Below are 10984 nucleotides of genomic sequence, written 5' to 3'. Positions count from 1 at the left end.
GAGTGTGTAGTAAGGGTGTTTTCCTGCGCTTGCCCTGCCCCAAAGCACTTGTTATCCCCCAGACCCAAAGTGAATTGGTTAATGAGTTCCATGTCGAAAAGTGAATTGGTTAATGAGTTCCACGTCGGCTGGCGGCGGCGGTTGGCTTTAATAACCGTAGGCGGGCTTAATGCGCGACTAGGGGGGCAATTTGAAAGTGTGGCCGGCGCGAGGGGCGCCTGTGCGGGCGTGGAGAGTCAATGTGGAGTGCTTGTGAGCACGGAGTGTGTAGTAAGGGTGTTTTCCTGCGCTTGCCCTGCCCCAAAGCACTTGTTATCCCCCAGACCCAAAGTGAATTGGTTAATGAGTTCCATGTCGAAAAGTGAATTGGTTAATGAGTTCCACGTCGGCTGGCGGCGGCGGTTGGCTTTAATAACCGTAGGCGGGCTTAATGCGCGACTAGGGGGGCAATTTGAAAGTGTGGCCGGCGCGAGGGGCGCCTGTGCGGGCGTGGAGAGTCAATGTGGAGTCCTTGTGCGCACGGAGTGTTGAGTAAGGGCGTGTTTCTGCATGTGCCCTGACCCTAAGCATAACCCTAAGCCTAACTCTAAGACTAACCCAAACCCGCGCCCTAACCCTAACACAAAGCCTAACCCTAGCCCGAGCACGAGCCCTCACCCAAACCCTAGCCCTAACCCTAACCCGAACCCTAACACTAAGCCTAACCCTAGCCCGAGCACTAGCCCTCACCCTAACCCTAGCCCTAACCCTAACCCTAACACTAACCCTAACCCTAGCCCAAACCCTAACCCTAACCGTGGCCCTAACCCTAACCAAAGCCCTAGCCCTAGCCCTAACCCTAACACTAACCCTAACCCTAACACTAACCCTAACCCTAGCCCAAACCCTAACCCTAACCAAAGCGCTAACCCTAGCCCTAACCCTAACACTAACCCTAACCCTAACCCTAGCCCAAACCCTAACCCTAACCCTAACCCTAACCGTGGCCCTAACCCTAACCAAAGCCCTCACCCTAGCCCTAACCCTAACACTAACCCTAACACTAACCCTAACCCTAGCCCAAAACCTAACCCAAACCCTAACCAAAGCCCTAACCCTCGCCCAAACCCTAACCCTAACCGTGGCCCTAACCCTAACCAAAGCCCTAACCCTAGCCCTAACCCTAACACTAACCCTAACCCTAACACTAACCCTAACCCTAGCCCAAACGCTAACCCTAACCCTAACCAAAGCCCTAACCCTAACCCTAACACTAACCCTAACCCTAACCCTAACCCTAGCCCAAACCCTAACCCTAACCCTAACCGTGGCCCTAGCCCAAACCCTAACCCTAAACCTAACCAAAGCCCTAACCCTAGCCCTAACCCTAACACTAACCCTAACCCTAACCCTAACCCTAGCCCAAACCCTAACCCTAACCCTAACCGTGGCCCTAACCCTAACCCTAACCAAAGCCCTAACCCTAGCCCTCACCCTAACACTAACCCTAACCCTAACCCTAACACTAGCCCTAACCCTAACCCTAACCCTAACCGTGGCCCTAACCCTAACCATAGCCCTAACGCTAGCCCTAACCCTAACACTAACCCTAACACTAAGCCTAACCCTAGCCCGAGCCCTAGCCCTAGCCCTAACCCTAACCCTAGCCTAACCCTAAGCCTAACCCTAAGGGAGCAATTTGAAAGTGTGGCCGGCGCGAGGGACGCCTGTGCGGGCGTGGAGAGTCGATGTGGAGTCCTTGTGAGCATGGAGTGTGTTGTAAGGGCGTGTTTCTGCCTGTGCCTTGACCCTAACACTAACCCTAACCCTAGCGCTAACCCTAACCGTAGCCGTCACCCGAACCCTAACCCGAGCCCTAGCCCTAGCCCTCACCCTAACCCTAACCCTAACGGAGCAATTTGAAAGTGTGGCCGGCGTGAGGGGCGCCTGTGCGGGCGTGGAGAGTCAATGTGGAGTGCTTGTGAGCATGGAGTGTGTAGTAAGGGCGTGTTTCTGCCTGTGCCTTGACCCTAACCCTAACCCGAACCCTAACCCTAACCGCGGGTGCGGGGGGGGGGGGGGGGGGGGTTGAACAAACACCGGGGAAGCCATTAACCAACAGCGGGGAGTACATTAAGCAGTTGCCCTTAGTCTCAGGAGCAGCGGGGAACAGATTATCCAACAGCCGGGAAAACATTCACCAACTTCGGGGGAAAGCATGAACGAAATATCGGGAAGACATGAACCAACGGCAGGCAAAACACTGGGGAAGCCAGGAACCAACAACGGGGAGTACACTAAGCAGCTGCCCTTAGTCTCAGGAGTAGCGGGGAACAGATTAAGCAACAGCCGGGAAAAGATCAGCCAACCGCGGGGGAACTCATTAACCAGTTTCGTGGGAACTCATTAACCAGTTTCGGGAAAACCTCCACCAAAGGCGGGGAAAGCATCGACCAACGGCGGGGAAGCCACTGTCCAACAGTGGGGAGCACATTAAGCAGCTGCCCTTAGTCTCAGGAGCAGCGGGGATCAGATTAAGCAACAGCCGGGAAAAGATCAGCCAACCGCGGGGGAACTCATTAACCAGTTTCGTGGGAACTCATTAACCAGTTTCGTGGGAACTCATTAACCAGTTTCGGGAAAACATCCACCAAAGGCGGGGAAAGCATCAACCAACGGCGGGGAAGCCATTGTCCAACCGGGGGGAGCACATTAAGCAGCTGCCCTTAGTATCAGGAGCAGCGGGGATCAGAATAAGCAACAGCCGGGAAAAGATCAGCCAACCGCGGGGGAACTCATTAACCAGTTTCGTGGGAACTCATTAACCAGTTTCGTGGGAACTCATTAACCAGTTTCGGGAAAACTTCCACCAGAGGCGGGGAAAACATGAACCAACGGCGGGGAAGCCATTGTCCAACAGACGGGAGCACATTAAGCAGCTGCCCTTAGTATCAGGAGCAGCGGGGATCAGATTAAGCAACAGCCGGGAAAAGATCAGCCAACCGCGGGGGAACTCATTAACCAGTTTCGTGGGAACTCATTAACCAGTTTCGTGGGAACTCATTAACCAGTTTCGGGAAAACTTCCACCAGAGGCGGGGAAAACATGAACCAACGGCGGGGAAGCCATTGTCCAACAGACGGGAGCACATTAAGCAGCTGCCCTTAGTATCAGGAGCAGCGGGGATCAGATTAAGCAACAGCCGGGAAAAGATCAGCCAACCGCGGGGGAACTCATTAACCAGTTTCGTGGGAACTCATTAACCAGTTTCGGGGGAACTCATTAACCAGTTTCGGGAAAACCTCCACCAAAGGCGGGGAAAACATCAAAAAACGGCGGGGAAGCCATTGTCCAACAGGGGGGAGCACATTAAGCAGCTGCCCTTAGTATCAGCAGCAGCGGGGATCAGATTAAGCAACAGCCGGGTAAGATCAACCAACCGCGGGGGAACTCATTAACCAGTTTCGTGGGAACTCATTAACCAGTTTCGGGGGAACTCATTAACCAGTTTCGGGAAAACCTCCACCAAAGGCGGGGAAAGCATGAACCAACGGCGGGGAAGCCATTGTCCAACCGGGGGGAGCACATTAAGCAGCTGCCCTTAGTATCAGGAGCAGCGGGGATCAGATGAAGCAACAGCCGGGAAAAGATCAGCCAACCGCGGGGGAACTCATTAACCAGTTTCGGGGGAACTCATTAACCAGTTTCGGGAAAACATGAACCAAAGGCGGGGAAAACATCAAACAACGGCGGGGAAGCCATTGTCCAACAGGGGGGAGCACATTAAGCAGCTGCCCTTAGTAGCAGGAGCAGCGGGGTACAAATGAACCAGCAGCGGGGAAAACAACTTCGTGGGAACTCATTAACCAGTTTCGTGGGAACTCATTAACCAGTTTCGGGAAAACGTCCACCAAAGGCGGGGAAAGCATCAACCAACGGCGGCGAAGCCATTGTCCAACAGTGGGGAGCACATTAAGCAGCTGCCCTTAGTATCAGGAGCAGCGGGGATCAGATTAAGCAACAGCCGGGAAAAGATCAGCCAACCGCGGGGGAACTCATTAACCAGTTTCGTGGGAACTCATTAACCAGTTTCGTGGGAACTCATTAACCAGTTTCGGGAAAACTTCCACCAAAGGCGGGGAAAACATGAACCGACGGCGGGGAAGCCATTGTCCAACAGACGGGAGCACGTTAAGCAGCTGCCCTTAGTATCAGGAGCAGCGGGGATCAGATGAAGCAACAGCCGTGAAAAGAACAGCCAACCGCGGGGGAACTCATTAACCAGTTTCGTGGGAACTCATTAACCAGTTTCGGGGGAACTCATTAACCAGTTTCGGGAAAACTTCAACCAGAGGCGGGGAAAGCATCAACCAACGGCGGGGAAGCCTTTGTCCAACAGGGGGGAGCACATTAAGCAGCTGCCCTTAGTATCAGGAGCAGCGGGGTACAAATGAACCAGCAGCGGGGAAAACAGCTTCGTGGGAACTCATTAACCAGTTTCGTGGGAACTCATTAACCAGTTTCGTGGGAACTCATTAACCAGTTTCGGGAAAACATCAACCAGAGGCGGGGAAAACATGCACCAACGGCGGGGAAGCCATTGTCCAACAGGGGGGAGTACATTAAGCAGCTGCCCTTAGTATCAGGAGCAGCGGGGTACAAATGAACCAGCAGCGGGGAAAACAACTTCGTGGGAACTCATTAACCAGTTTCGTGGGAACTCATTAACCAGTTTCGGGAAAACGTCCACCAAAGGCGGGGAAAGCATCAACCAACGGCGGCGAAGCCATTGTCCAACAGTGGGGAGCACATTAAGCAGCTGCCCTTAGTATCAGGAGCAGCGGGGATCAGATTAAGCAACAGCCGGGAAAAGATCAGCCAACCGCGGGGGAACTCATTAACCAGTTTCGTGGGAACTCATTAACCAGTTTCGTGGGAACTCATTAACCAGTTTCGGGAAAACTTCCACCAAAGGCGGGGAAAACATCAACCAACGGCGGGGAAGCCATTGTCCTACAGTGGGGAGCACATTAAGCAGCTGCCCTTAGTATCAGGAGCAGCGGGGATCAGATTAAGCAACAGCCGGGAAAAGATCAGCCAACCGCGGGGGAACTCATTAACCAGTTTCGTGGGAACTCATTAACCAGTTTCGGGAAAACTTCCACCAAAGGCGGGGAAAGCATCAACCAACGGCGGGGAAGCCTTTGTCCAACAGTGGGGAGCACATTAAGCAGCTGCCCTTAGTATCAGGAGCATCGGTGCACAAATGAACCAGCAGCGGGGAAAACAGGTTCGTGGGAACTCATTAACCAGTTTCGTGGGAACTCATTAACCAGTTTCGGGAAAACATCAACCAGAGGCGGGGAAAACATGCACCAACGGCGGGGAAGCCATTGTCCAACAGGGGGGAGTACATTAAGCAGCTGCCCTTAGTATCAGGAGCAGCGGGGTACAAATGAACAAGCAGCGGGGAAAACAACTCCGTGGGAACTCATTAACCAGTTTCCTGGGAACTCATTAACCAGTTTCGGGAAACCTTCCACCAAAGGCGGGGAAAACATGAACCGACGGCGGGGAAGCCATTGTCCAACAGACGGGAGCACATTAAGCAGCTGCCCTTAGTATCAGGAGCAGCGGGGATCAGATTAAGCAACAGCCGGGAAAAGATCAGGAAACCGCGGGGGAACTCATTAACCAGTTTCGTGGGAACTCATTAACCAGTTTCGGGAAACCTTCCACCAAAGGCGGGGAAAACATGCACCAACGGCGGGGAAGCCATTGTCCAACAGGGGGGAGTACATTAAGCAGCTGCCCTTAGTATCAGGAGCAGCGGGGTACAAATGAACCAGCAGCGGGGAAAACAACTCCGTGGGAACTCATTAACCAGTTTCGTGGGAACTCATTAACCAGTTTCGGGAAACCTTCCACCAAAGGCGGGGAAAACATGCACCAACGGCGGGGAAGCCATTGTCCAACAGGGGGGAGTACATTAAGCAGCTGCCCTTAGTATCAGGAGCAGCGGGGTACAAATGAACAAGCAGCGGGGAAAACAACTCCGTGGGAACTCATTAACCAGTTTCCTGGGAACTCATTAACCAGTTTCGGGAAACCTTCCACCAAAGGCGGGGAAAACATGCACCAACGGCGGGGAAGCCATTGTCCAACAGGGGGGAGCACATTAAGCAGCTGCCCTTAGTATCAGGAGCAGCGGGGATCAGATTTAGCAGCAGCCGGGAAAAGATCAGGAAACCGCGGGGGAACTCATTAACCAGTTTCGTGGGAACTCATTAACCAGTTTCGTGGGAACTCATTAACCAGTTTCGGGAAATCCTCCACCAAAGGCGGGGAAAGCATCGACCAACGGCGGGGAAGCCTTTGTCCAGCAGTGGGGAGCACATTAAGGAGCTGCCCTTAGTATCAGGAGCAGCGGGGTACAAATGAACAAGCAGCGGGGAAAACAACTCCGTGGGAACTCATTAACCAGTTTCGTGGGAACTCATTAACCAGTTTCGGGAAAACGTCCACCAAAGGCGGGGAAAACATCAACCAGCGGCGGGGAAGCCATTGTCCAACAGGGGGGAGCACATTAAGCAGCTGCCCTTAGTATCAGGAGCAGCGGGGTACAAATGAACCAGCAGCGGGGAAAACAACTTCGTGGGAACTCATTAACCAGTTTCGGGGGAACTCATTAACCAGTTTCGGGAAAACGTCCACCAAAGGCGGGGAAAACATCAACCAACGGCGGGGAAGCCATTGTCCAACAGGGGGGAGCACATTAAGCAGCTGCCCTTAGTATCAGGAGCAGCGGGGATCAGATTAAGCAACAGCCGGGAAAAGATCAACCAACCGCGGGGGAACTCATTAACCAGTTCCGTGGGAACTCATTAACCAGTTTCGTGGGAACTCATTAACCAGTTTCGGGAAAACGTCCACCAAAGGCGGGGAAAACATCAACCAACGGCGGGGAAGCCATTGTCCAACAGTGGGGAGCACATTAAGCAGCTGCCCTTAGTGTCAGGAGCAGCGGGGATCAGATTAAGCAACAGCCGGGAAAAGATCAGGAAACCGCGGGGGAACTCATTAACCAGTTTCGTGGGAACTCATTAACCAGTTTCGGGAAAACCTCCACCAAAGGCGGGGAAAGCATGAACCAACGGCCGGGAAGCCCTTGTCCAACAGTGGGGAGCACATTAAGTAGCTGCGCTTAGTATCAGGAGCAGCGGGGATCAGATTAAGTAACAGCCGGGAAAAGATCAGCCAACCGCGGGGGAACTCATTAACCAGTTTCGTGGGAACTCATTAACCAGTTTCGGGAATACTTCCACCAAAGGCGGGGAAAACATGAACCAACGGCGGGGAAGCCATTGTCCAACAGTGGGGAGCACATTAAGCAGCTGCCCTTAGTATCAGGAGCAGCGGGGTACAAATGAACCAGCAGCGGGGAAAACAGCTTCGTGGGAACTCATTAACCAGTTTCGTGGGAACTCATTAACCAGTTTCGTGGGAACTCATTAACCAGTTTCGGGAAAACATCCACCAAAGGCGGGGAAAGCATCAACCAACGGCGGGGAAGCCATTGTCCAGCGGTGGGGAGCACATTAAGCAGCTGCCCTTAGTATCAGGAGCAGCGGGGTACAAATGAACAAGCAGCGGGGAAAACAACTCCGTGGGAACTCATTAACCAGTTTCGTGGGAACTCATTAACCAGTTTCGGGAAACCTTCCACCAAAGGCGGGGAAAACATGCACCAACGGCGGGGAAGCCATTGTCCAACAGGGGGGAGTACATTAAGCAGCTGCCCTTAGTATCAGGAGCAGCGGGGTACAAATGAACCAGCAGCGGGGAAAACAACTCCGTGGGAACTCATTAACCAGTTTCGTGGGAACTCATTAACCAGTTTCGGGAAACCTTCCACCAAAGGCGGGGAAAACATGCACCAACGGCGGGGAAGCCATTGTCCAACAGGGGGGAGTACATTAAGCAGCTGCCCTTAGTATCAGGAGCAGCGGGGTACAAATGAACAAGCAGCGGGGAAAACAACTCCGTGGGAACTCATTAACCAGTTTCGTGGGAACTCATTAACCAGTTTCGGGAAACCTTCCACCAAAGGCGGGGAAAACATGCACCAACGGCGGGGAAGCCATTGTCCAACAGACGGGAGCACATTAAGCAGCTGCCCTTAGTATCAGGAGCAGCGGGGATCAGATTAAGCAACAGCCGGGAAAAGATCAGCCAACCGCGGGGGAACTCATTAACCAGTTTCGTGGGAACTCATTAACCAGTTTCGGGAAAACTTCCACCAAAGGCGGGGAAAACATGCACCAACGGCGGGGAAGCCATTGTCCAACAGGGGGGAGCACATTAAGCAGCTGCCCTTAGTATCAGGAGCAGCGGGGTACAAATGAACAAGCAGCGGGGAAAACAACTCCGTGGGAACTCATTAACCAGTTTCGTGGGAACTCATTAACCAGTTTCGGGAAACCTTCCACCAAAGGCGGGGAAAACATGCACCAACGGCGGGGAAGCCATTGTCCAACAGGGGGGAGTACATTAAGCAGCTGCCCTTAGTATCAGGAGCAGCGGGGTACAAATGAACAAGCAGCGGGGAAAACAACTCCGTGGGAACTCATTAACCAGTTTCGTGGGAACTCATTAACCAGTTTCGGGAAACCTTCCACCAAAGGCGGGGAAAACATGCACCAACGGCGGGGAAGCCATTGTCCAACAGGGGGGAGTACATTAAGCAGCTGCCCTTAGTATCAGGAGCAGCGGGGTACAAATGAACAAGCAGCGGGGAAAACAACTCCGTGGGAACTCATTAACCAGTTTCGTGGGAACTCATTAACCAGTTTCGGGAAACCTTCCACCAAAGGCGGGGAAAACATGCACCAACGGCGGGGAAGCCATTGTCCAACAGGGGGGAGCACATTAAGCAGCTGCCCTTAGTATCAGGAGCAGCGGGGATCAGATTTAGCAGCAGCCGGGAAAAGATCAGGAAACCGCGGGGGAACTCATTAACCAGTTTCGTGGGAACTCATTAACCAGTTTCGTGGGAACTCATTAACCAGTTTCGGGAAAACGTCCAGCAAAGGCGGGGAAAACATGAACCAGCGGCGGGGAAGGCATTGTCCAACAGGGGGAAGTACATTAAGCAGCTGCCCTTAGTATCAGGAGCAGCGGGGATCAGATTAAGCAACAGCCGGGAAAAGATCAACCAACCGCGGGGGAACTCATTAACCAGTTTCGTGGGAACTCATTAACCAGTTTCGGGAAAACGTCCACCAAAGGCGGGGAAAGCATCAACCAACGGCGGGGAAGCCATTGTCCAACAGTGGGGAGCACATTAAGCAGCTGCCCTTAGTATCAGGAGCAGCGGTGCACAAATGAACCAGCAGCGGGGAAAACAGCTTCGTGGGAACTCATTAACCAGTTTCGGGGGAACTCATTAACCAGTTTCGGGAAATCTTCCACCAGAGGCGGGGAAAGCATCAACCAACGGCGGGGAAGCCTTTGTCCAACAGGGGGGAGCACATTAAGCAGCTGCCCTTAGTCTCAGGAGCAGCGGGGAACAGATTAAGCAACAGCCGGGAAAAGATCAGCCAACCGCGGGGGAACTCATTAACCAGTTTCGTGGGAACTCATTAACCAGTTTCGTGGGAACTCATTAACCAGTTTCGGGAAAACGTCCACCAAAGGCGGGGAAAGCATCAGCCAACGGCGGGGAAGCCATTGTCCAACAGTGGGGAGCACATTAAGCAGCTGCCCTTAGTATCAGGAGCAGCGGGGATCAGATTAAGCAACAGCCGGGAAAAGATCAACCAACCGCGGGGGAACTCATTAACCAGTTTCGTGGGAACTCATTAACCAGTTTCGGGGGAACTCATTAACCAGTTTCGGGAAAACTTCCACCAAAGGCGGGGAAAACATCAACCAGCGGCGGGGAAGCCATTGTCCAACAGGCGGGAGCACATTAAGCAGCTGCCCTTAGTATCAGGAGCGGCGGGGTACAAATGAACCAGCAGCGGGGAAAACAGCTTCGTGGGAACTCATTAACCAGTTTCGTGGGAACTCATTAACCAGTTTCGTGGGAACTCATTAACCAGTTTCGGGAAAACTTCCACCCAAAGGCGGGGAAAGCATCAACCAACGACGGGGAAGCCATTGTCCAACAGGGGGGAGCACATTAAGCAGCTGCCCTTAGTATCAGGAGCAGCGGGGAACAGATTAAGCAACAGCCGGGAAAAGATCAACCAACCGCGGGGGAACTCATTAACCAGTTTCCTGGGAACTCATTAACCAGTTTCGGGAAAACTTCCACCAAAGGCGGGGAAAGCATCAACCAGCGGCGGGGAAGCCATTGTCCTACAGTGGGGAGCACATTAAGCAGCTGCCCTTAGTATCAGGAGCCGCGGGGATCAGATTAAGCAACAGCCGGGAAAAGATCAGCCAACCGCGGGGGAACTCATTAACCAGTTTCGTGGGAACTCATTAACCAGTTTCTGGGGAACTCATTAACCAGTTTCGGGAAATCCTCCACCAAAGGCGGGGAAAGCATCGACCAACGGCCGGGAAGCCTTTGTCCAACAGTGGGGAGCACATTAAGCAGCTGCCCTTAGTCTCAGGAGCAGCGGGGTACAAATGAACCAGCAGCGGGGAAAACAACTTCGTGGGAACTCATTAACCAGTTTCGTGGGAACTCATTAACCAGTTTCGGGAAAACATCCACCAGGGGCGGGGAAAGCATCAACCAACGGCGGGGAAGCCATTGTCCAACAGGGGGCAGTACAATAAGCAGCTGCCCTAAGTATCAGGAGCAGCGGGGATCAGATTAAGCAACAGCCGGGAAAAGATCAACCAACCGCGGGGGAACTCATTAACCAGTTTCGTGGGAACTCATTAACCAGTTTCGGGGGAACTCATTAACCAGTTTCGGGAAACCTTCCACCAAAGGCGGGGAAAACATCAACCAGCGGCGGGGAAGCCATTGTCCAACAGGCGGGAGCAC

Source organism: Mustelus asterias, unplaced genomic scaffold (assembly GCF_964213995.1).
Source record: "Mustelus asterias unplaced genomic scaffold, sMusAst1.hap1.1 HAP1_SCAFFOLD_3769, whole genome shotgun sequence".
NCBI classification, from domain to species: domain Eukaryota; kingdom Metazoa; phylum Chordata; class Chondrichthyes; order Carcharhiniformes; family Triakidae; genus Mustelus; species Mustelus asterias.
The sequence above is the reverse complement of the archived record's forward strand: the minus strand, read 5'-3'. Positions refer to the sequence as shown.